This window comes from Diceros bicornis, chromosome 7, assembly GCF_020826845.1.
Source record: "Diceros bicornis minor isolate mBicDic1 chromosome 7, mDicBic1.mat.cur, whole genome shotgun sequence".
NCBI lineage: Eukaryota > Metazoa > Chordata > Mammalia > Perissodactyla > Rhinocerotidae > Diceros > Diceros bicornis.
Genome location: NC_080746.1, coordinates 495717 through 521085, shown reverse-complemented (window position 1 = coordinate 521085; position 25369 = coordinate 495717). Strand labels below are relative to the sequence as shown.

Sequence of the window (25369 nt, the reverse complement as noted above, 5' to 3'; positions counted from 1 at the left end):
TCCTGGTAGTGGAAGGACAGGAGGAACAACGAACCACAGCTCTTGGGGCTGACCTCCTCTTGGCGGCAGTCCCATATCCTCAGCTGCTTGAGTAGAGCTGGGGCCAGCCGCCCTGCTGAGTGCCCGGGAGGCTCTGCTAGGCGACACCTGGCCTGGCTTTGAAATAGGGGGACCAACCCTCCCCATTTTAGCACCCAAAGTCCTGCATCCCAGGGACAGGAGGAGGGTTCGACAACCATGAGCTTCTAGGAACTATTTCTGAGGCTTCCTGAAGCCTTTCCTGTTGCCTTGGTGTCATCCTGTGCTCTCTGCCCGAGCATCTGTGGCCCTACAGGGCACTTACCACAGCCTGGGAGGAGGTCTTCACCTTCCTTCCTTCTCTGCCCTACAGATGGGCAGCTCCTTAAGGTAGACAGTGGGTCTTTCATCTTTCTATTGCAGTAATAACTTGCAAGCAGAGGTGTTCCTTACATCTTTACTAAAGGTTTAAATGGGCAAAGTTCCTAAGTATGGGTGTTCCCAAAAACACTTGTTTTGCTTTTATAGTTGATTATTTTAGGGGGAGACATTTAATTCTTTCTTTTTAATTACTTTTTCATGTATCCTTGCAGGCTCTACATAAAGGGCTCAAAACTTCTGGTCCAGTGGCTAAAAGCTGTTCACAGGGATGATTGGCCCCTACTAAGCATTCTTTCATCTGTAGTGAACATTTTACCAAAAAAAACTCTTGGACAGGCTGGAGGATCAGTACTACATGCTCAAGCCCATGGCCTTGCCCTCCAACTTCCACCTGACTGAGAAGGAGGAGCTGAAGGCCGTAGCCACGCAGGAGAAATGACATCAAGATAGCCGCCGGGGGCCTGAGGAACATGTGAGTGAAGCAGATGGGAAAGGAGCTTCAGGTTCATCCTCATCCTCGAGGGAAAACCTGAGGGCCCAGCCAGGGTCCCGCAAGTTGAAGCGAGCCTCTCTGCAGGGCGAACCCGCACCCAGTGCCACCCAGGATGCCACCAGTCAGGCGCGGGCACAGAGTCTCTGGAAGGAACTCCAGGAGACAGTGTGGCCTCCACAGTGTGTGGCAGCCTGGGAGATGCAAACACGTCTGCTGTAGATGCTGGCGATGAGACTCCCTCTGCCCAGCCAGGGCCTGCTGAGTAAGAGTGGCATTTCCATGGGTGACTTTATGCCTCAGGATCTGAGGCATGCACATTTATTGGCTGGCTTCCTTCTTACAGTTTCTCCTCAACACACACTCAAGAGAGGCCATCTGTCCCTTGAGAGGCTGTTGACCGAAAGAGGCTGAAGAGAGATGTGGAGCCCAGCTACAGCGGGACCAGCCCTGGGCCTGATGAGAGCTTGGCCCAGAGCCCCCACATTCATCATTCACAATGATGCCTCAGAAACCCTCCCAGAGCCCCTCCACTCTCCAACAGATGTCACCCCCGAGCCAGCCGCAGAAGATGTGCAGGGTGAACACAGCGACACGGGCCCCACGTCCCTCAGCAGGGTCATCCTGTCAGCACTGGGGGCCCAAGAACTCCTCGACTCGCTGTCTCCTACTACTTCTGCTCCCGGGGGAACCGGAGCACGGGTGCCGCCTGCGGGAGCAGGTGGAGAAGGATAGCGAGCTGAAGAGGGGCAGCTGCAGACAGCCAGGTGCACACGTTGCAGGAGGATATGGACGAGCTGAATGAAGGGGGCTCCCTAACTGAGGAGCATGCTGCCCCACCCTGAGGTCAGTCCCGGTGCTCGGGGCTCCCCCACTGCCTGCTCCTCATGAGGGGTTTCCTCATGCTGCTGCTCCGTAGCAGACGGCCCCTGAGCACTTCTGTGTGCAGCATGCCTGCTGCTGTCTTGGGAGAAGGCTCTGCTGGTAGCCGCCCCTCGCAGACAGGGAGCCCAGGCTGCAGAGCTCACCCTGCTCGCTCTGGGGCGCTCGAGAGGCAGCATTAGTTGTCAGGGTTTAGCAGGTGGGAAAGGAGGCATTGCAGGTCAGCTGAGAAAGCCACGCCTACCCAATGAATTGTACCTGGATCGTTGGTTTACCACTTGAACAGGAGAAAATCAGCTTCTATTGCATCCCTCACACAAATGTAAATTCCAATGAGTTAGGATCTAAATGTGAAATAAAATCGACATAGTAAACTATTGGAAAAGTTATAGGAGACTCTTAAAGTCATGGGGAGGTTCTTTCCATTTGTGTTTTAATGAATATCCTTGAACTGAAGTCATTTTGAACATTTTAATAATTTCTTTAAAATTTGAAACATCTTTTTGAGTAGAATACATTCTCTTTTGTAACAATTAAAACACCAGAGAAATATATAAGCTAAGAAGTGGTAAAAACTCCTAATTCTCACCTACCTCCCAACTTTTATTCCTTGTTGGTAGTAAAATTTGGTGTGTAATCTCCTCGACTGTTCCCTGTGCTTTACATACGTATTTCTCCACCTGTACAAATTGGTTGGATATATTTTTGGTGTGTTTCTTGGCTATGTTTCAGATAATCCTGCTCTCTTACAGTTTAGTAGTTGTAAACATTGGTTTCTCGATATTCCTTACGTATTGAGGGTACCACCTTTTGCCTGTTATACATCCATGGAAAACATTTTCCTACCACATTGTTCATTTAATCTGGATCAGTGCTTGTCTTCCCAGATGCCAGTAACACTTCAGGAGAGAAACGGGTCTATGTGACAGGCTATTCAGGATCTCCGGGACCCCCAGGGCAGCAACCAGTAGGACAACCCGAAACAAGAAACAAAACCCATCCCTCGTGTTTCCAGATGCATCCTAGGGGGAGGACAGCTCCAGTTGAGGACCACTGATGTCCTGGTCAGAGTTATCCACTATGTTATCCTATCACGTTAAAGCTGTTTCTGTAGTTTCTCGTACCTGATGGTACAATTTGGTGCCTTTGTCTGTTCCTCTTGGTGCCTTTGTCTGTTCCTCTTGGTGCCTTTGTCTGTTCTTCTTGGTCAGACTGCCCAAGGTTTCTCACTGTTACAGGTCTTTCCAGACAGCCAGCCCTCGACTCCATTGCTCAGGTCTATGTTGTTGTTCCTGCCTGGTGAATTCTCACTTCATTCTGCTATCAGTGGTTTTATTGTGGTGGTGTTCTTGCTCTTGGAGGGAAGGGCTCAGCTTCTTCATGTACAGGTGATATTCCCTGATACCTGCAGTGGATGCTGTGCACTTCCTCTGTCCCCTTGTCCCCACGCCATGGATTTGTCTCATGCTGCTCTCATTGCTGTTCATTTCTAAAGAGTTTCTCCTGTCTGTCTGGATTCCCTCTTTAACCTGAGAGATTTAGAAGGGTGTGGACAGATTTTCAAGTGGATAGGTTGGGGGAGGGGTGCCAATATTTTGTGATTACTTGTTACTTTTATTGCTTTAAGTTCCAGTAATATGGTCACTTATAGATTTCTGCTTTTTGGACTCTTTAGATATTTCATTGTGGCTTAGCACACAGTCCATTGTGGTGACTGTTTCATTGTGGTTTGAGGAGAATGTTCGCTCTCCACTAGCTGCTTACATTGTTGTCCCTGGGGCTGAGGCTAGATCTAGCTTTTTTGTGTTTGTCAGCAGATCTGTTTCCTAACTTACTGTATCACTTGACCTGTGGCTTTTTAAGAGAGGTAAGGTAGGTTTCCCTGTGGAAAGGGAAGGCACCTCCCTTGGGGTACCTGTGTCTTCTTGTTTGTCCAGTTTTGCTTTATGCTTCAAGACCATATTGTTAGGTGCATAATTGTTCCTGACAGTTATCAACACAGAGAACCCCTTTTTGTCCCATTTAAAATCTTATTTCTTTATCTCCTTATTTTCAACCATATTATATCCCTTTATTTTATAACAATATTTTAACTCAACTCGAGAGCCTTCATGTTTTTCTAGAGCAATTTGATCCATTTACAATTGTGATTATTGATAAATTGGAATGTGAGTCTACCATTTAATTTAATTTTTAATTTGTTAGGTTTTCTCATGATTTTTCTCTTCTTTTAGTGGGTGTCTTTCAGTTTTTAGGAACAACCATTTCTGCCTCTCTTTCTGTAAATGCTTAGAGTTGATCAGTTCCTGTGTTCTACACTCCCAACTCATCACCTTCTAGTCCCCAGCTTGAGAATATCTGATCTTAGTGCTGTGTTCTTATTTTCCCCATCAAGCAACCATGATTGGATGTAAGTATAAGTTTTATTGGTTACTTTGTACACAACAGTTTATTGTATCCAAATTTTTCCTCCTTTTGGAAAGATTTGATGTTATTTTGGAACTCATATGACAGTGAAATTTTGAGATGAATCGAGTCTGAGATACTCCTTAGGTGCTGATGCTGGGGACCTAGCACCTAAACTCTTAAAGTTGCATTGGTGTGTCAGCAGAGTCAGGATGAGGTCAGAAATGTTTAAAACCGTGGAATTGAATGAGGTTTCCTGGAGACACTGTAGCTGTAGAAGGGACCAGGGCCCAGCCTAGGAGCAGGCAGTGTTTGCAGAGGTGCAGCTGAAGAGGGTCCAGGAAAGGGGACTGAAATCGTGGAGCATGAAGTTGCAGGAACCATGAGGGGAAAGGGTATTGCAGAAAGGAGGGGTGCTCAGCTGGGTGGGATACAGCTCTGATCAGAATGGAGAGAAGATGGCTGGACTCGGCCATGTGGCATCACTGGTGACCTCAGTCTCCTTGAGAGGGTGGGAATGAAGCTGGGTCTAGAGTGAGTGTAGGGGGTCCATGGGAGGGCAGTATGTATAAGGCACTTTATTTAAGAGGTTTAGCCATGAAGGGGAGTTGGGAAAGTGGACAGTAGCCAAAAGGGAGCCTGGGTCCAAGGGAGAGTTTTGTTTGTAAGGTGGAGATGAGCTAGCAGGTGTCTGTGTTGCAGGTAGGACCAGATGGAGAGGAAGAGTGTGCTGGGCCCTGAGGAGGTGCCAGGCTGGGCTCCTGTTATGAGAGGTTTGGGGATTCAATTGTAGATGTAAAAGAAACTTTCCACTCCAAACAAATGGGTTGAAGGTATATTTTATTATAGAGAGGATGGTAAAGGTGATAGTCCGCAAACAGATCTGAATAGGTCAAATAATAAGAGGGAAAAAACACCAGCTCGACTGGAATGGGAAAACATCCACATCAGCTGAGATAGCGGCACATTTGAATAGGTCATATAATAAGAGGGAAAAACATCAGTTCTATCGGATAGGGAAACACCAGATCGACTGAAGGGAAATGACACAAATCAACCAGAAAGAGAAACGCCAGGTTAACTGAAAAGAGAACACATCAGATCAATTACTTCACAATAAATCAATTACTCACAACATCCACGCCCCACTGCCGGGAGAGTTCTGTCAATTGTTTCGGCTGGGCGGAAATCACACGTCCTGGGCAAGGCGTCCCTTCCACAGGTGGAACTCTCACCGGGTCTCAGTCTCCAGCAATTTATATAAGCAGTTACAGAGTTTACAGAGAAAGCATTCAGTGTTCCCATGCACAAATGGTTATCAGTGGCGTACGTGCACTGAGCCCCACACTCTGGCTATCGTCTCAGCCCAGTAGTTGTGTACGTGCATTGTTTACCCTGCTTATCCTCCCAGCCCAGCTCAGATGGCTAGTCTGCCCCAGGCTGCAGTGCCCGAAGGGCCTTGAATTTTTTACACATTGCAACTATCTCCATGGGAGAAGGGCCGATTCCCACCACGTAGAAAGCAGCTTTTATATTTCTTTTTGTGCTGGTGGCTGTAGGTCAATGGAGCAGCCAAACATGGCTGTACTCATGTCACGACAGCTCTGCTGCCTGGCGCCGTGCAGAGAGAAAGAGGACGAGCTGTGCTCGTGGAAAGGGCGCCCTGTGCCTCTGCTCCTGTATTCCTAGAGCGTGAGGTTGGCAGTGGCTGGGAGTGGAGGGACGATGCAGAAGGTGTTAGGTGAACGGCAGGGGGATGAGGGAGAGGGAGAGAGGACACCCTGGCTTGGTCTTCATGGCTCACACGGAGCTCCCCACTGGGATCTCCGATCACCAGCTCTTGACTCTCTTTGATGTTTTCATCAAAATGTCGGCTCTCTTGATGGTTCCCAAGGCTATTATGAATTTGTTCATCAATGAAGGAAACTTTGGGTCATGTTTAAGGGATTCTATGTCAAAGGGGCTCTACATGTGTTTATTCAGTCCATCATCTTTACCCAATCTCTTTGTTTTTGGACAAGTTCCATACAACAGAGCAGCCGGGCCAGTGGCCTGCAGGTTCCAGGGTTTGGGAGATTTGCCCTCCAGAAAGCCGGTGTTGATTGGCATTCTCACAGGACGTGGTGCTCTGTCCCAGAGCCCGCTCTAATTCTGGGTGTCATGACATTGTAAATCCTAGGGCAGTTCTGTCAGGGTCCATCGTTGGCATTTCTGTGATCAGTGAGGGCAAACATTTTTCTGTGATCATTATCTGTCACTTCCCTGACTGTTTTGTTGCCTGCCTTGCTCACTGAGCTCTGAACCTTCCTGGTGGAACCAGGACGTTCACTCTTTATCCAGTGTGATTGCACGTTCCCTCAGTGTGCCCCTTGAGTACTTGCTTCAAAAATATCTGTTTTCTTTGCATTCTTTGATTCCTTGTACATATAATCTAGATTTAATCTGGAGCTTTAAAAATGTTTTATTGTGGAAAACCTTGAACATACACAAATTAAACAGAGAAGTGCGATAGCCCTCCATGTCTCTATTACCCAGCTTCAACATTTATTAATATTCTGATATTCCTGTTTCGTCCATATTTCTACCCACTCCCTACTTTCCATTGATTATTTTTTAATTAATAGATTTTTTTTAGGAAAGTTTTAGTTGAACAGAGAAATTCAGCAGAGAGAGCAGAGCATTTCTCCCTTTTCCCCCACAGTTTCCCCTATGGTTAACATCTTGCGTGACCACCCGTGTTAGTGCGGTTCATTCCTTACAAGTGAGGAGCTGATGCTGCTATAGTGTTCGTAAGCAAGTCCGTAGTTTACATTAAGGTTCATTGTCTTGCTGTCATGTACTTGGATTTTGACAAATGCATAATCTCATGTATCCACCACGACAGTATCCTACGGAAGAGTTGGATTGCCCTAAAATCCCTGTGCTTTACCTCTTTGTCCCTTGCCCCCCAACTCCTGGCAACACTGATCTTTATACTGTTTCTATAGTTTTGCCTTTTCTGGAATGTCGTGTAATTGGAATATATGAAAACTGTGGAACAGTGTATATAGCCTTTTCCAGTTGGCTTCTTTCACTTAGCAATATGTATTTAAGTGTCCACTATGTCTCTTTGTGACTTGATAGCTCATTTCTTTTTTTTTCTTTTTGTACATTGAGTCATAATATACATAACAAAAAATGTTTCATCTTAACCATTTTTAAGTGTACACTTCAATGGCGTTAAATACATTTCCACAGTTGTACAGTCATCACCACCATTCATCCCCATAACTCTTATAAATCTGAAACTCTATACCTATTAAACAATAACCCTCCCTTCTCCCCTCCCCCCAGCCCTTGGCAGCCACCATTCTACTTACTGTCTCTATGATTTGACTACTCTCAGTTCATACAGTATTCGTCTTTTTGTGACTGGCTTATTTCAGTTAGCATAATGTCTCCAAGGTTAATCCATGTATAGCGTATTGGAGAATATGCTTCATTTTGAAGGCTGAATAATATTCCATTGTATGGATATACTACATTTTGTTTATCCACTCATGTGTCAGTGGACACTTGGGTTGCTTCCACGTTTTAGCTGTTGTAAATAATACCGCTATGAACATGGATGTACAAATATCTCTTCAAGGCTTTGTTTTCAGATCTTTTGGGTGTATATGCAGAAGAGGAATTGCTGGATCACATGATAATTCTATGTTCAATTTTTTGGAGGAACATCAATACTGTTTTCCATAGCAGCTGCATCATTTTATATTCCTATCAACAGTGTACAAGTGTTCCCATTTCGCTGCATCTTGGCCAACACTTGCTGTTTTCTGTCTTTTCAATAACACTCATCTTACTGGGTGTGAGGTGGTGTCTCATTGTGGTTTTGATGTGCATTTCCCTAATGATTAGTGGTGTTGAGCATCTTTTCATGTGCTTATATGCCATTTCTAAGTCCTCTTTCGCAAAGGAGTCTTCAAGTCCATGCCCATTTTTGAATTGGCTTGTTTTTAGTTGTTTAATTTAGGACTTCTCTGTATATTCTGGATACCAGTCTCTTGTCAGAAATATGATTTGCGAATATTTTCTCCCATTCTGTGGGTGCCTCTTGATGTACCAACTTATAAAATTTTCGTGGAGTCCAATTTTTCCATTGTTTTTCTTTTGTTACCTGCGCCTTTGGTGTCATATCCAAGAAATCATTGCCAAGTCTGGTGTCATGAATATTTGATCTTATGTTTTCTTCTAAGAGTTTTCTTGTTTGAGGTCTTACATTTATGTCCTGGATCCATTTTGAGTTAATTTTTGTATATAGCGTTGGATGGGGACCAGCTTCAAGCTTGTGCATAGGGATATCCAGTTTTCCCAGCACCATTTGTTGAAAAGAAACCTTTCTCCATTCCATGGTCTTGGCACCCTTGTCAAAAATTACTTGACCATATATGTGAGGGTTTGTTTCTGGGCTCGCTATTCTATGCCATTGGTCTCTATGTCTGTCTTTATGACAATACCATACTATTGATTACTGTGGCTTTGTAGTAAGTTTTGAAATCAGGAAGTGTGAGTCCTCCAGTTTTGTTCTTCTTTTGCAAGATTGTTTTGGCTATTCTGAGTCCCTTGAGATTCCATGTGAATTTTAGGACTGGTTTTTCTATTTCTGCAAAAAACATCATTAGGATTTGACTAGGGAATACATTGAATCTATAGATTATTTTGGGTAATACTGACTCTTTAACAATAGTAAGCCTTCCAATCCATGAACATGGGATGTGTGTCCATTTATAAATGTCTTCTTTAATTTCTTTCTGAAATGTTTTGTAGTTTTTATGGTGTAAGCCTTTCATCTCCTTGGTTAAGTTAATTCCTAAGCATGTTATTCTTTCTGATACTATTATAAATGACTTGTTTTTGTAATTTCCTTTCCAGAGAACTCATAGTTCGTGTCTAGAAATGCTGCTGATTTTTGTGTGTTGACTTTGTATCCTGCTACTTTTCTGAATTCATTTGTTAGATCAAACGGTTTTTTTGTGGAGTCTTTTGGATTTTCTACATACGACATGATATCATCTTCAAACAGAGACCATTTTACTTATTTCTTTCCAATTTAGATGCCTTTTATTTATTTATTTTTATTGTCTCATGGTTCTGGCTTGAACTTTCAATACTGTGTTGAATGGAAGTGGTGAAAGTGGGCATCCTTGCCTTGTTCCTGGTCTTAGAGGAAAAGCTTTCAGTCTTCCATCATTGAGTATTATGTTTGCTGTGTGTTTTTCATATATGGATTTTGTTATGTTGAGGCACTCTCCTTCTATTCCTAGTTTGTTGAGTTTTTTATCATGAAAGGGCGTTGAATTTTGTCAAATGGTTTTCTGCATCAATTGAGTTGGTCATTTTTTCCCCTTCATTTTCTTGATGTGGCTTATTACATTGATCAATTTTTGTATATCGAACTCCCCTTGTATACCAGGAATAAATTTCACTTGGTGGTAGTGTATAATTCTTTTAACATGCTGTTGAATTCAGTTTGCTAGTATTTTGTTGAGGATTTTTGCATCCATGTTCATCAGGGATAATGGTCTGTAATTTTATTTTCTTTTAGTGTCCTTGTCTAGTGTTGGTATCAGGGTAATGCTGGCCTTGTAAAGTGAGCTTGGAAGTGTTCCCTCTTTTTCAATATTTAACAGAGTGTAAGAAGTCTTGTTTTTAATACTTATTTATATGTTTGGTAGAATTCACCAGTGCAGTCATCTGGTCCTGGGTTTTACTTTGTTGAGAGATTTTTTTTTTAGATTTCTTTAAATATTAGTGACATATAACATAGGTAAGTTTTAGGTGTTCAAGATGATGATTTGTGAAAGGATTACCACAATACGGTGAGTTAACACCTCCATTCCTTCACATAATTAACTTGGTTTTTCTAGTGATCACTTTCAAGATCTACTCTCTTAACAACTTTCAAGTCTATAAGAATATAGTATTGTTAATTATGGTCACCATGCTGTACATTAGATCCCCAAAACTTGTTCATTTTACAGCTAGAAATTTGTGCACTTTGACTCACATCTCCCCATTTCCCCCAACCCCGCGACCCTGGGAAACCCATTTTTGTCTCTATTCCTTTGAGTTGGGCTTTTTTCGATTTCACATATGAGTGAGAATATATAGTATTTGTCTTTCTCCGTCTGACTTATATCACTTAGCGCAATGCCTCAAGGTCCATCCATGGTATCTCAAAATGCAGGATATCATTCTCCTGCATGGCTGAATAATATTCCATTATATATTACATGTCTACATATATCTCACATTTTCTTTATCTATTTATCCATTGATGGACACCTGGATTGTGTCCATGTTCTCTGTGAATAATGTTGAAATGAAAATGGGGGTGCAGATATCTCTTCAGAATAGTGATTTCAATTCCTTTGGGTATACAGCCAGAAGTGGAATTGCTCATTTATATATATTTCTATTTTTTTTTTTGAGAAAATTCCATATTTTTTCCATAGTGACTGTAGCAATTTACATTCATACCATCGGTGCACAGGGTTCTCTTTTCTACACAGCCTCGCCAACACTTGTTGTCTGTTGTCTCTTTGAGAATAACCATTCTAGCAGGTGTGAGGTGATATCTCATTGTAGTTTTGATTTCATTTCCCTGATGGTGAGTGATTACGAGCATCTTCTCAGGTACCTGTTGACCATTTTTATGTCTTCTTTGGAAAAGTATCTATTCAGGTCCTTTGACCATTTTCATATTGTTTTGTTGGTTTCTTTGCTGTTGAGTTGTAACAGTTTCTTATATACTGTGGATATTAGCCCCTTTAGTTTGCCAATTGTTTCATTTGCTATGCAGAAGCTTTTTAGATTGAAGTCATCACACTTGTTAAGTTTTGCATTTGTTGCTTGCACTTTTGATATTATATCCAAAAAAATCTTTGTCAAGACCAGTTTCATGGGGCTTTTTTCTCTATATTTTCTTCTAGTTGTTTTATATTTGGTGTCTTACATTTAAGTCTTTAATTCGATTTGGGATCATTTATAGAGTGGTGTAAAATAGGAGTCCAATTTCAGTTTTCTGCATGTGGTTATCCAGTTTTCCCAGCACCATTTGTTGTAGAAACTATCCATTCCCCATGGAGTCTTCTTAGCTGACTTGTCAACTGTTAGCAAACTGTATGTGTGTGGTTTTATTTCTGGATCCTTGATTCTGTTCCATTGGTCTAGGTGTCTCATTTTATACCTGTATCATACTGTTTTTATTACTATAGATTTGTAATAAAGTTTGAAATCAGAAATTGTGATGCCTTCAGCTTTTTCTTTCTCGGGGTTCCTTTGGTTATTGGAGGTCTTTTGTGGATCCACATGAATATTAGGATTATTTGTCCTATTTCTCTGAAAAATGCCATGGGAATTTTAATAGGAATTGCATTGAATCTTGAGATGGCATTGAGTAGCATGAACATTTTCAAAATATTAATTCTTCTGATCCATGATCATAAGATATTTTTTCATTTCTTTGTGTCTTTGAGTTCTTTCATCTGTGTCTTATAGTTGTCAGTTTCTAGATCTTTCACCTTCTTGGTTAAATTTATTCATGAGTATTTTACTGTTTTTGATGGTATTGTAACTAGGATTTTTTTCTTTATATCATTTTTAGATAGTTCATTGTTAGTATAGAGAAAGGCAACTGATGTCTATATGTTGATTTTGTCTCCTGCAGCTTGAGTGAATTTGTTTATTAGTCCTAACAGTTTGGGGAGGAGTCTTTAAGTATTTCTCTACATAAAATCATATCTGCAAACAGAGACCACTTTGTTCCTTCATTTCCAATTTAGATGCTTTATATTTCTTTCTCTGGCCAAATGTCTCTGGGTGAGACTTACAGCAGTGTGTTGAAGAGTGGTGTTGAGACTGGGCACCCTTGTCTTGTTCTTTGTCTTAGCAAGAAAGCTTTCAACCTTTCACTGTTCAATATGATGTTAGCCGTGGGTTTGTCATGTAAACCTTTTATTATGTTCAGGTATGTTCCTTCTGTAACCCTTTCTTGAGAGTTTTTATCATGAGGTGGCGTTGAATTTTGTCAAACTGCTTTTTCTGCATTGAAAGATTATTTTAGGATTTTTATCTTTCATTCTATCAATGCGGTGTATCACATTCATTGATTTGCATCATGTTGAACTTGATCATGTTGTTTGATCCTTTTTTTTGAGTTTAGATAGTTTTGTTCTAATGTGTCTTGGAGAAGAAAGTTTTAGTTTGAAATTTTAGGGTGACCAATCAGCATCAGGACCTTGGATGTCTACATCTCTCCCCAGATTTGGGAAGGTGTCAGCTGCTACTTTTTTAAGTCAACTTTCTTTTCCTTTCTCCCTGTCTTCTCCTCTGGTACTTTAATAATGCTTATCTATTTCTTTTCAAGGTATCCCATAATTCACACTACCTTTCCCCAATCCTATCCGTTCCTTTTTTTCTTTTTGCTCCTTTGACTGGATGATTTCAAATGACACATCTTCTAGTGCACTAATTATTTCTTGTACATGGTTGAATCTGATTTAGAAGGTCTCTATTGAATTCTTCAGTTCAGTCATTGTGTTCTTCAACTCTAGGATTTCTGTTTGTTTTTCCTTAATGCTTTCTGTTTCTATGTTGAACTTCTCACTTGTTCATGCACTATTTCCTTATTTCATTTAGTAGTCTATCTGTGTTTCCTTAGAGTTTTATGAATTTCTCAAAGAGCATTGTTCTGAAGTCTTTGTCACATAGTTCCTATATCTCCATTTCTTGGTCAGTCATTGGAGTTTTATTCTTTTTCTTTGGTGGTGTCATGGATCTTTGATTATTCATGATCCTTGTGGCCTTCCGTTGGTGTCTGCAAATGTGAGGAAGTAGGCACTTCTTCCACTCGTTACAGACTGGCTTTAGTAAACCAAAGCCTTCACATTCAGCCCATCTAGGGGTCCTGGATGGGCCATCTGGTGGTGTCCAGGGGCAGGCTTGCTGCTGGAGCCCTTGAGCAACCTGGTAGTGGGGTGAGTGGAAAGCTTGCATCCACAGTATTGTGTCTGGCCCTGGGCAAAACTGGGACCCTGAGATCATGAGTAGCCCCACTGGAGCCTGTTTTGGCAGGTCCTCATTGAGATCCTGTGACCACAGTAGTCATCCAGGGCCGTGAGAGTTGGCCAGTGCTGGGATGATCTGAGAGTCTTGGCTCACGGGAGCCTGCCAGGATCCTGTGCCATGAGAGACAGTTTGTGCTGTGGTAGGCCAGAAGTCTGGATTCCTGGTAGCCTGGGGCCACAGGAGCTACCTGAGATTGCAGGAGCCAGCAGGCGCTGGGTCAAGATGGAAGCCTGGGTTCATGGGAACCTGCCGGTGCCTGGTGCCATGGGAGCTGCCTGGGGCCGCCTGAGTCAGCAAGCACCTGGGTGGGCTGGGGGCTTGGTTCTGTAGAAGCCTGTCAGAAGCCTAGTTCCATGAGAGCTGTCTACAGCTGCTGGAACTGGCAGGTAGTGTGGTGAGTCATGGGCCTGTGTTCCTAGTAGCCCCCGGGGAGCCTGGAGCCATGGAATCTACCTGGGGTTGTTGGAGCCAGTAAATGCTAGAGTGACCTGGGGTCCTGGGTTTGTGAGATCCCAGTGGGTGCCCTGTTATGGAAGCTGTCTGTGGCTGTGGGTGCTGCCTGTGGCTGCCTGGAGTAGGCAGAAACTTGGGGGAGCCAGGGTCTGAATTCATCAGAGTCCACCAGGAGCCTGGTGCCAATGACACCACTTGTGGTCACAGGAGCCGCCTAGGGCTGCTGAAGATCGCAGCCCCTAGGCTGATATGGGGGCCTGGGTTTCCAGGAGGCTGATGGGAGCCTGGTGTCAAGGATGCTGCTTGGGGCCGCCAGAGCTGGCATGCTCCAGGGTGAGCCAGGGGCCTGGATTTGCAGAAGCCTGCAGGGAGCCAGCTAGTTCTACAAGAGTCAGCCTGGGGCTGGGGCAGGCTGGCTCAGGGATCTGTGGTGAAGTCGGGCATTCACTTTACTCTCCTCTCGTTGGGAGGTTTTTCATTACTGATTCAGTCTGCTTGTTTGTTACTGGTCTGTTCAAGATTTCTGTTTCTTCATGATTTTGCCTTCATAGGTTGTTTCTAGGAATTTATCTATTTTGTCTAGGTTACCCAATTTGAGAATGTACTTTAGTTCAGAATAGTCTCTTCTGGTCTTTTTCTTTCTGAAGCATCAGTTGTAATGCTTCCTCTTTCATTTCTGATTTACTTTATTTGAGTCATCTCTCTTTTTTTCCCTAGATATTGTATCTAAGGGTTTGTCAATTTTATTTTTTCAAAAAATCAACTCTTACTTTTATTGATATTTCATACTGTCTTTCATTTTTTCCCACTCTCCTCTTGGTGACTTCCATCCTTCTGCTAACTTTGGGTTTCATTTTTTCTTTTTCTAATGCTGTGTGTTGTAAGTCAGGTTGTTTCTTTGACATCCTTCTTCTCTTATAACGTACAAGTTTATCACTACAAACTTTCCTCTTAGTACTACTTTTGCTGCATCTATAAGATTTGGTGTTTTTATTTTTTCTTTTTGTATGTCTTGAGCTATTTTCTAATTTCCCTTTTGATTTCTTCTTTGATCTAGTGGCTGTTAAGAGTTTGTTGTTGAACTTCCATGTATTATGAATATCACAGTTTTCCATCTGTTATTGACTTTTTGTTTCATGCCATTGTCTTTGGACAAGATACTTGGTATGATTTCAGTCTTCTTAATTTAGTTAAGACTTGTTTTGTGACCTAACACATGATCTGTTCTGGAAAATAATGTGTGCCCTTGAGAAAAGACTACATTTTGTTGCTGTTCAGTAAAATATTCTGTGTATGTCTGATAAGTCCATTAATGTTTTCATATCTGCTGTTTCCTAATTTTCTATCTGGATATTCTATCCATTGTTAAAAGTGGGATACAGAAGACCCCTACTATTTGCAAGTTATATAACTGATAATGCTCTAATATTGAGACTATATAAAGATCTCTTAGAACTCAATTATAAAAAACAAAGAAGTTTGAAATGAAACTTCATTCAAAGAAGTTTGAAATGAAACCATTTTCATTGGTTATCCAATGAAAATGGGTAACTAGCTGCAATGGACATGTCTCCAGGAGAAACATAGATGGCCAATAAGCACTAGATAGATGTTCAGTATCATAAATTATTAGGAAAATGCAAATTCAAAGCATAGTGTAATACTATTTCACACTCAAAATGAAGGCTATACTCAACATAATGGAAAGTAACAAGTGTTAGTAAAGATATGGAGAATGGGAAACCCACATACATTACTGGTGGGAAAGTAAAATGATGCAGCCACTGCAGAAAACAGTTTGCCACTTTTTAAAATCTTAAACCTACAAGTACCATGGACCAGGAGAGTCACAAGGTAGGTATGTCCAAAAGACCATTGGAAACATATGTTCAAAGAAAAACTTTTCCATGGATATTCAAAGCAACATTATTCACAATGGTCCAAAAGTGGAACCAATCCAAATTTCTATCCAGTTATGACTGCATAAACCAAATGTGCCCTATTCATAATATAGGACATTATAGAGCCATAAAAAGGAATAAGCTACTGCTACATGCTCGGCCATGGGTGAACCTTGAAACATGTGTGCTCTCTGAAGTTGCCCACAAAGGCCACAGATAGCATGATGCCACTTGAATGAACTGTCCAGAATAGGCAAACCAATAGGGAGAGAAAACAGATGAGTTGTTTCCATGGGCTTGGGTTAGGAGAAAATAGTGTGAATGAGTATGGGTTTGTTTGGGGGTGTTGAAAATGTTCTGGAATTAGATAGTGGTGATAACCACACGACATAATCATTGTACTAAATGGCACTGAACTGTATACTTTAAATGCTTACAACAGAGTATTCTGTGTTAAGCAGATTCTCCATAAAATTTTTGAATTTTTTAAATTAATCAAGGTATTGATTAATTTTAATTTAGTTAATTTAAAGTTGGTTGGGATAGTTAATAAGGGTAATTAATAGAATTATTAGGGGTAGGGCACATTGTAGCCAAGAGAGTAAATATCCGATGATGGCTATAGTAACAGATCCTATAATTGTACAAGCAACAGTCTAAAATCCAGTCTGTTTCCATTGTCCCCAACTTGGAGAGACCAGCCATGAAAATATGTCAGTGATCTCGGGGGCCTTGGGTATCTTTTAAAAGATTTAGGTAACATTACGCAATATTTTAACCTCTTGGGCCATCTGGTGGAGGTAGGTTTGAACTTGTGAGTTGATGTACATTCAGCAAGTGGTTCTAAGAAAGGCAAAAACCCCTCCTTCGTTGGTTGGTATAGACAGTCTAGGGCCAGGCCATTCTCTAAAACCATTTAGGCAAGAGACTCATGAGACTGTTCCACAAGGGCTAGGATAGGGTCTTATGGAGTTGTTGTCGATGTTGGGTTAAGGTTTTCGATACTTCTTGGTTGCCTCAGTTACCTGATTTTGCTTGGGTAGGGCCACCGCACCTGTGCCCAGTCCAGTCAGTCAGTCCTAGTAGAACTGAACACCCAGTCCTATAGGACTGACAGTGTCTCTATGGGTTGGTGGTAGCCAGTCAGGGCAGGAACCTCAGGGGACCTGCAACCTGAGGGAAGCAGGCTGAGATAGACACAATGATGCATTGCAGAATATAGCCTGGAGAAATCTGCTCAGAGGGCTGGGGAAGAGAGAGCCTCAGTGGGTGAGAGCCTTATGATATCAGCCTACAGTAAAACCCAAAAATGGATGCTCCTGTTGGGAAATATTCATTACGGCCCTTGGAAGTAAAACTAGTAATTTGCACCCATTCACTAGTTACCTATGCTATATGATTTCAGGGGGTATGGTTAAAGTGTTTGTTGGCCAAGAGCTGTTTGGGCCTGGGCACAAAATCACCAAGGTGGCCTCTAAGGCTACCCCAAAATGACCCCTCAAGGAACAGTTGAGGCAGAAAGTGGGTGGAGCATTTTGAAGGAAGCCTGGGGCAAAGATGTTGTTGTGTGATTGAGTTGGGTACAACTGAGTGTCTCCGCAGGGTAAACCCTTCAGCTGGGGTACAATAGGTGATTGGAGGCCAAGTGACAGACCCTGTGACTCCTGATTCCCAGTGCACGGGCAGGCCTCTCAGCCCATTGGACATAAATGGTGGTGGTGTTTGTGAAGCATCTTGATGGCAGTGTGGAAATTATAGGGGACGTGTGGTGGAAGACGTCATGATAGTGTCGGGAGGAGCTGTGTGTGAGATTACGGTGTTGAAGGGAAAGGACTGGAAGCAGGTGCAGTGGGTGTGTGACCAACAATGGTCAGTGAAGGGACAGCCGGGGTGTAACTGGGGAAATCAGGGACCAGCAGAAGTCATGTGTTTAAAACAAGACACCAGGGCCGGCCCCGTGGCTTAGCGGTTAAGTGCGTGCGCTCCGCTGCTGGCGGCCCGGGTTCGGATCCCGGGCGCGCACCGATGCACCGCTTCTCCGGCCATCCTGAGGCCGCGTCCCACATACAGCAACTAGAAGGATGTGCAGCTATGACATATAATTATCTACTGGGGCTTTGGGGGAAAAAAATAAATAAATAAAATTAAAATAATAATAATAAAAAAAAATAATACAAGACACCAGGCCCAAATGGAGCCGCTTAGGCTATGCCTCACATAAACAAGTCGAGACTTAATTAGACTTTTGGCCCTCCCAGGAATAGAATCTTAAACCAGTCAATCAGGAATCACCTGATGCGCAGCAGGTAGCCCATCTTCCTGATAGAGCCCTGCCATCCTCTAAAGGAAGGTAACCTTGCAGTAACCAACCCGCTTTTTTATCTAATGTAACTTCCTTGTTCTTGCTCCCTTCTGCCCATAAAATCCTTCATTTTGTAGAACTCCTTGGAGCTCCTTTCTCTCTGCTAGACGGGATGCTGCCTGATTCATGAACTGTTGAATAAAGCCAATTAGATGTTTAAAATTTACTCAATTTTATTTTGTTTTGTACCAGTTTGGTGGCAGCAGTGGGATCCAAAGGAGACACCTGATGGCTTCGAGGATGAGAAACACAGTCATTGGTACCCGCAAAACCTTTGAGTTCTCCATCTTTTTCACTGTTTCTGAGGGCTGTGGGTAAGTTCCTCTTGGATATGAGATCCACTCTGTGTGCCTTGAGCTCCTGATCTAACTGGCTTTCCAGTCCAGGGTCAGTGGGTCAGTCTAGACTGACAGGATGCTCTAAGAGAGCATCAGTCTTAGCACTTGGTTAGTCAGCAGTGCCAGGCAAAGTCTTAGCGGTTCAGCTTGAGCTGCCAGATGGTTCTGCCAGGAACTCGAGTCCCTGGCCCTTAGTTAGTCCACAGTCCCCATTTGTTGGGGTCTGCTGGTTGAGTCTGCAGTCTCCATGTGTTAGGGTCTACTGCTTCAGTCTGTGGTTCTTGCTAATGGAGAGTAGTGGAAGAAATGTGTGCTCCATGCACACCCAGTCTTTGAAAACTTCCCACGTGCATTTTACATGCATTTTGCCCTCTGTTGACTGTAGATGGGTTCTAAGGAAATGGTGAAGGCACAGTGAGGAGGAACTGTGGGTTTCTGCACGACTACCTCGAGGAGTGCCGCCCCCTCAACCTGAACAGCCACCTGGCACTATTAGAAATGAAAGACATCCCATCAGCGTGGATTGGAAGACTCCTTATTGTGACGGTGTCAACATTATCCAAAGAGATCAACAAATGCAATGCAGTCCTTATCAAAATTCCAAGGGAGTTTTGTGCTGAAATAGAAAAAAACCCATTCTAATATTCTTATGGAGTCTCAAATAAGCCCAGATACCAAAAATAAACTTGAAAGGAGATACTAAGTTGGAGGACTGATTCTTCCTGATTGAAAACTTACTATAAATCTACACTATCAAAACAGCATTGTCATGGCATAAAGACAGACATATTGACCAATGGAAACAGAATTGAGAGCCCAGAAATTAACCCTCACCCATGTGATCAAATGATGTTTGACAAGGGTGCCAAGATTATTCAATGAGGAAAAGTCTTTTCAACAAGTTGTGCTGGAAAAAGTGGATATCTACATGCAAAAGAATCAACTTGGACATTTACCTAACACTGTATACAAAACTTGATTCCCAGTGAATCAAATACCTAAGTGTAAGAGCTAATGCTGTTATACCCTTAGAAGAAAACATAAGGCAAAACTTGACAAGATAGGATTTGGTAATGATTTCATGGTTCTGACACCCAAGGAGCAGCCAATAAAATAGGAAAATACATATGCTGGACTTCATGGATATTGAAAAGTTTTGTGCCTCAAAAGTCATTATCAACAGAGTAAAAGCACAGCCCACAGGATGGGCGACCATATTTGCAAACCATGTATCTGACAAAGGCTTAATATCCAGAATAGATAGAGAACTCCTAAATTCAACAACAAAAAACAAATCAAAATTGAACACAGTATATGAGTAAACATTTGCTCAAAGAAGATCTGCAAATAACCAATAAGCATATAAAAAGATGCTCATCATCAGTAATCATTAGGGAAATGCAAATCAGAAACACAGTGAGAGACCACCTCACATTCATTAGGATGGCATCTATCAAAAAAAAAAAAAAAGAAGAAGAAAAAGAATAGAACCATTGTTGGCCAAGACGTGGAGAAGTTGGAAGCCTTGTGTACTGTGGTGGAAATATATAGTTGCTGTAGAAATCAATATAACAATTCCTAAAAAAAATTAAAAATACAATTATATAAGACCCAACAATTCCTCTTCTGGGTGTATACGCCACCAAGGAGTTGAAAGCATGTTCTCAAAGACATATTTCAACACCCATGTTCATGGCATCGTTATTCATAATAGCTAAAACATGGAAGCCACCCAAGTATTGTAATCAAGGAAGGGCTCACAGCCCAATGCACCCCTTAGTCAAAAGGGATACTCGCTCTTGTAGAAGGGAAAAAAGCTTTATTATGAGGTTGGCCAGCAAGGAGACAAGGGTTAAATCTTTCTCCCCAATGGGCTGTTGAAAAGGGCTTTTCAAGGGCAAAGGAGCGGGTGCAGCAAGTTTGGGAGCAGTCCTAGGCATTTTGTGCAAGCACAGATTTTCATGTTCTGTCACACATCCCACGTTCAAAAGGCGGTGTCCTTAACATGATTGGCAGGGGAGTTCTTGGTCTCCCAGGTCATCCTCCAGTCACTTATGCAGTTGCAGTTTGAGTCTTGCAAGCCATCTTGTTGTCTCATTGGCTCAAAGTAGTTGAAAAGCAACTCATGGCCCAAGATTAGATCCTTAGTAAATATCATATAGGATATGGCTTAAGAAAGTAGTCTCCAGGGTACTGTTGAGAAAAATCTGGCTGGGGCCCCATTTTATTTTGGGCTTGGTTGTGGGCCTTGCTATGGTATCTGTCCAGGGATGTATGGATGAGCAAAATGTGCTATATACATACAATGGCATATTACTCATCCTTGAAAAATGAAGGAAAGTCTAAGATATGGCACACCATGGATGAACCTTCAAGATATTACTCTAAATGAAATAAGCTAGTCACAAAATTACAACCTTGTGTGATTTCCCTTCTATGAGGTTCCTGAAATCACCAGATGCAGAGAGACAGAAAGTAGAATGGTGTTTGCCAGTGGCTGGGAGGAGGGGGAATGGGGAGTAATTCATGAATGGGTATAGAGTTTCAGTTTTGCAAGATGAGAAGTATTCTGAAGATGGATCGTGGTGATGACTGCACAGCAATATTAATGTCTTCAATACACTTAAAACATACTTAATGTATCTATGGGGCCTGATGACTTGTCCTGGCCGAGCACATGCTTGTGCTGTTGCACATCTTACCCCTCACTGTACAGTTGGGAAACTGGCCTAGAAAGAAGCAGATACTGTCCCAGACCACACGAGGTGGTCAGAGTCCTGAAGACTAGAGAGAGCTCCAGCTTACTTGGCCAAGGCTCCACCCCTTCCCTCAGGTTTCCTTTGGCAATGAGTGGCGTTAAGATCCTAGAGGATCGCTGCCCATCCCTTTCCATATGGGGTCATTTTCCTCTCCTCATCATCACATGTGCACAGTCACACTCCCTCACACTTGACTTCTCATATGGAGAACTCGGAGGTGCAGTCAAGAAAGAGCCGACACCGGGGAAGTGACAAGAGGCATGAGGGAGAGAGGTTGGAGGCAGCTCTCCCACGGGGCAGCAGCATCCATTCTCCTAGATTCGTGTGCAGGGGCCCAGAGATGGGAAGAGGAATCCCTAAGGTTCCTAGGTGTCTACCTGTTCCAGATCCATCCCTGGCCCAGCCTGAGGAGCACAGGACTGGGGTCCTGCAGTCTCCAGCTCTGTGGGCACCCAGAACTGTGATGAGCCCATCCTCCCCTTGTGTAGGCATTGGGAACAGGAGAGAATACCTCAGTGAGGGTCCTCCTGTATAAAATGGAGTGCATCCAGCGAGTGACTCCAAGTTTTCCATGCACTCACAACATGTCTGTTGGACTAGGTTCTCTGTTGATGACCTACTGTGCTCTGAAACCCTGAGAAAATGATTTCCAGCCCCTGGAGATCCTTTAGAACTGAGGGGGCTAGGGGGCTTGGGTGGATGAGAACTGAGGATAAGGAAGAAGATGCCAGAGCACTGGACACCAAATCCAGAGTCCAGGGAGAAGACTAATCCTTGTTGGACCCTTGCGGTCCTCATCTGGAGGTAGGGGGAACCATTGTCATGGCAGCAGTTAGGATGCATTAGGAGTGAAGAGGACACCTGGTGGGGAACAGCAAGAGGGGGGCACGGTAGGCTCCCGAGACTCCTCCCACTCCCTCGAAGCTGACAGGTCCTGCTGCTTTACCCCTGGGACCCTGGAGAGCCTCTGCCTTGAGGACACCTGAAGAAAGATTCCTTTCTGTTTGGAGTTCCGGCCTGGGCAGCAGTGCTAGTGCTGGCCACGAGGGGGCGGGCAGCCTCTTGTGTCAGTGGTGGCCAGTGAGTTTTTGTTTTTATTTTTTTTTCAGTTGTATTGAGATATACTTGATATACAACACTAAGTTAACATTGCTGTGTGGTATATTTGAAACTTGCTAAGAGAGTAGATCCTAAAACTTCTCATCATCAGGAAACAGTCTTTTATTTCTGTTTGGTGATTGATGTTAACTAAATTTACTTTGGTAACCATTACATAATATATATATATCAAGTCATTCTGCTGTAAACCAGGAATTTACTCGATGTCCACTGAACTTTTCTTGAGCTCTTGGAGCAGCGAAGAGTCAACCAGAGGTCTTTCTGGCTGTCCCCGTGCCTCAGAAACAACTTGTACCTCCTATTACTAGTGTTCATCTCCACAATGTAAGTTGGTCAAAAGTAGAGGGTGGGGTGCAAGATCTACGCATGTACTCATTCAGGAGCTGTGCCCTGAGCGCTCATCCTGTGCCAGGTACCCTGGTGGGCTGAAGTGCAGGATGAAAATGACCAAGTGGTCCCTGCCTGCCGGGAGCTCACAGTCTAGAGGGGAAATGGACAAAAGCAAAGACATGAGAAAGAAAAGAGCAAGTGCTGTAGAGAAACACATCAGGGGGCTGTGCGGGAGGGCTGGGCATCACTGGGTAGGAGGGTCTGAAAGACCTCACTAGGGTGACAATTTCTGGGACCAGAATGACAAGAGGGAGCCTGCCCTGCACAAGTCTGGGAGCAGTGTGTCAGGGAAATGGCACCACTGGTCCTGAGCCTCACAGGCAGAAGTGAGTTTGGCCAGAGGAGGTTAGACAGGTGGCCAGTGCAGCTGGAGGGAGGCTGGGAAGAGAGAACAGGAGCTGGGGTGGAAGGTAGGACCAGGGCCTGGTAGGCTGTGTTCATTACTTTTCCCTCTCTGACTTCATTGCCCCTAACCTTGCATTTCAAAACATCAAATGTTGACAATATCACAATTTTTGTGTATCAGCAATCAGGTATGTTTTAGCTGGGTGCCTCTGCCTCAGTGAGATTAACAGATTGGGGCTGTGGCCTCAACTGAGGCTCAACTGGGGGAGGACTGGCCCACAAGTTCACTCTCAGCCTTCAGGATTCATTTTGGATTGAGAGCCTGAGCTCCTTTCTGTCTGTTGGCCCAGGCACTCCCTTGCTTCTCTCCTCAATGTGCCTCTACATTGGGCAGCCCCAATACACCAGTATTTGATTCCTCAATTCCAGGGATTTGACAGAGTGAGAGAGAGAGAGATGGCACATGAGAGAGGGAGTAAGAGAAAGTGAGAGACATTTTTAGTTAAAATTTAGACAAGACATCCCATTACTTTGGCTCTTATTATGTTCAGAAGCCAGTTACTAACCACTTTGTGGTTCCACGGGGATGTGTATAACGTGGGTGGGGCTTACTGGGTACCACTGTGGAGGCTGCCCACCTCATAGGCCAAGATGAGACACTTGGGTCTCATTCTCCATAAAACAGGAAACAATTGAATGGCTTTATGCCACAGGATGGCAATATCTGAATTTCCATTAGTTGCAACCCCCTCATGGTGCTGACCTGAAAATGAGGCCAAGTTGGAAGTGACTGTCCCAATATCACATTCTTGGAACCCAGGCCTGTTTTGAGTGGTGTTCTGTACTACATCCCACCCCTCCTTGTTATTCTTCCATCCCTAAGATTGTGCCTTAGGTACATGTGACACCAGCCCACAGGGGTAATAGATATTATCTCATATACACCGGGTGATGTCCCTAGGAAGTAGATTCTAGCCTGATCCCCATGGTGCTGGTTTAGAGACTGGGGAGGACCTGAGAGGCACAGGGACTATCCCAGGATGAAGAAGTAAAAGGAAAAGGAGGTCTGCATTCATCTCTGTCTCCTCAAAGCTAGGTCCCTAGTTAGGTTTCCAGTGAGCTGTGGGTAGGGCTGTGTAGGCTCATTGTGTACAGTTCAGGAGATGACGTGGGGACATAGACCTCAACAGATCTTAGAACTCAGGTAACCAGGCACCTACAGGCCCCCATCCAGCTCACTTGATTGGAGACAGTCAACAGGCAAAGATGTTTTGTTGTTGTTTCCCAACTTTTGGAGGATCTGGGCTCAAAAAATCCCAGAAAGAGAATCTTTTTGGTAGTTGGCGATGTTGGCTCAGCCCTCATTCTTGACGCCTCTGGGTGTCCGGCAGGAGGCAGTGAAAGGTAACACGGGACAGCCCAGGAAAGGCTAGTGCAGGCCAGGGCACAGCTGTGATCCCACCTGATCAGCCCCACACCCCTTGCCCCTCTTTGTGTGTGTGTGTGTGTGTGTGCATGTGTCTGTGAGGAGGGGAGAAGGCAGGACATAAGGGGCGGGTCATTCCTGAGCAGGAGCTGGTTGTTAGGTGTCGGAAACCTGGTGAGTCTGTCATGTTCATACCCCAGGCCATGCCTGGCAGCATGAGAAGGTGAGCTCCTCTAATCATATGTTACCAAGCACTAGAGGATTCATCTCCTTCCCTCCCTGACCAGAGTTCTTTGCAGGGATGCCCCTCTGTGCGTGAACTGAGGAGCAGACTTTCTCTTGGGGGTTGGCCCCAGTGGCAGTGTGCATGCAGCCCCTGATTCCTTCTGGCCCAGCTCCCAGGCAGTCTTTGCAGAACTCCACTCAGGAGGTTGTCGAGTAGCTGCCCAATGGTTTCAACTCCACCAACTCACTAGACAAGGGGCAGGTGCATGAGGCCACCCACACTTTCCAGTACTGCTCTGAGATGAGAGCAGGAGCAGAGGGTCTCCACACTCAGAAGCTTGAGATGACGGGGTTGGACTAGAACTAGGGCAGAACCAGACTGGGGCTGTCCCTTTTTTAAGCTAAAGGGGATATACATGAATGTCACCTTGCCTGGTTAGGAGATGAGCTGCCGTGACCTTCTTACCCTTGTCCGGTGTGAGCTTCTGGAGGCCACTGAGGCAAAGCCAGAGGGTAAGGGGGACTGCAGGCTGGGTATTCCTGGAAGGGAGGGGGATCTTTCCTGTGTTTAGAAGGACACATGGAAAGTCAGCTATGTGGGTGAACCTTTCTCTTTATCCCGCTCCAGTGCCAGCTACAGAGCTCCAGCCAGTGGCAGAAGCAGAGCAGTGGGCAGTGGTGAAGGTAGAGCTGACTCCAGCTCTGTTGACACCAAACCCTCTAGCACTGGAGCCAGTGTCCCCTCCACCAGCAGTGTTGGAGGTGG

At 43.9% G+C, this 25369-nt stretch overlaps 2 long non-coding RNA genes across 6 annotated transcripts in view; both read left to right on the top strand.

Moving 5' to 3' along the window:
- The window catches only part of LOC131408221 (uncharacterized), a 178659-nt gene extending 177517 nt beyond the window's left edge, over positions 1-1142 (top strand). For all 5 annotated transcript variants that reach the window (XR_009220715.1, XR_009220714.1, XR_009220713.1 and 2 more), the window contains one exon: positions 612-1142. This is a non-coding gene — a long non-coding RNA (uncharacterized LOC131408221). The remainder of the gene's footprint in view (positions 1-611) is intronic.
- Positions 1143-17796: 16654 nt separating this feature from the next.
- LOC131408222 (uncharacterized) lies at positions 17797-25218 on the top strand. The gene is made up of 3 exons (XR_009220716.1): positions 17797-17945; positions 18194-18315; positions 25044-25218. It is a non-coding gene; the product is annotated as an uncharacterized LOC131408222 (long non-coding RNA).
- Positions 25219-25369: the final 151 nt, after the last annotated feature.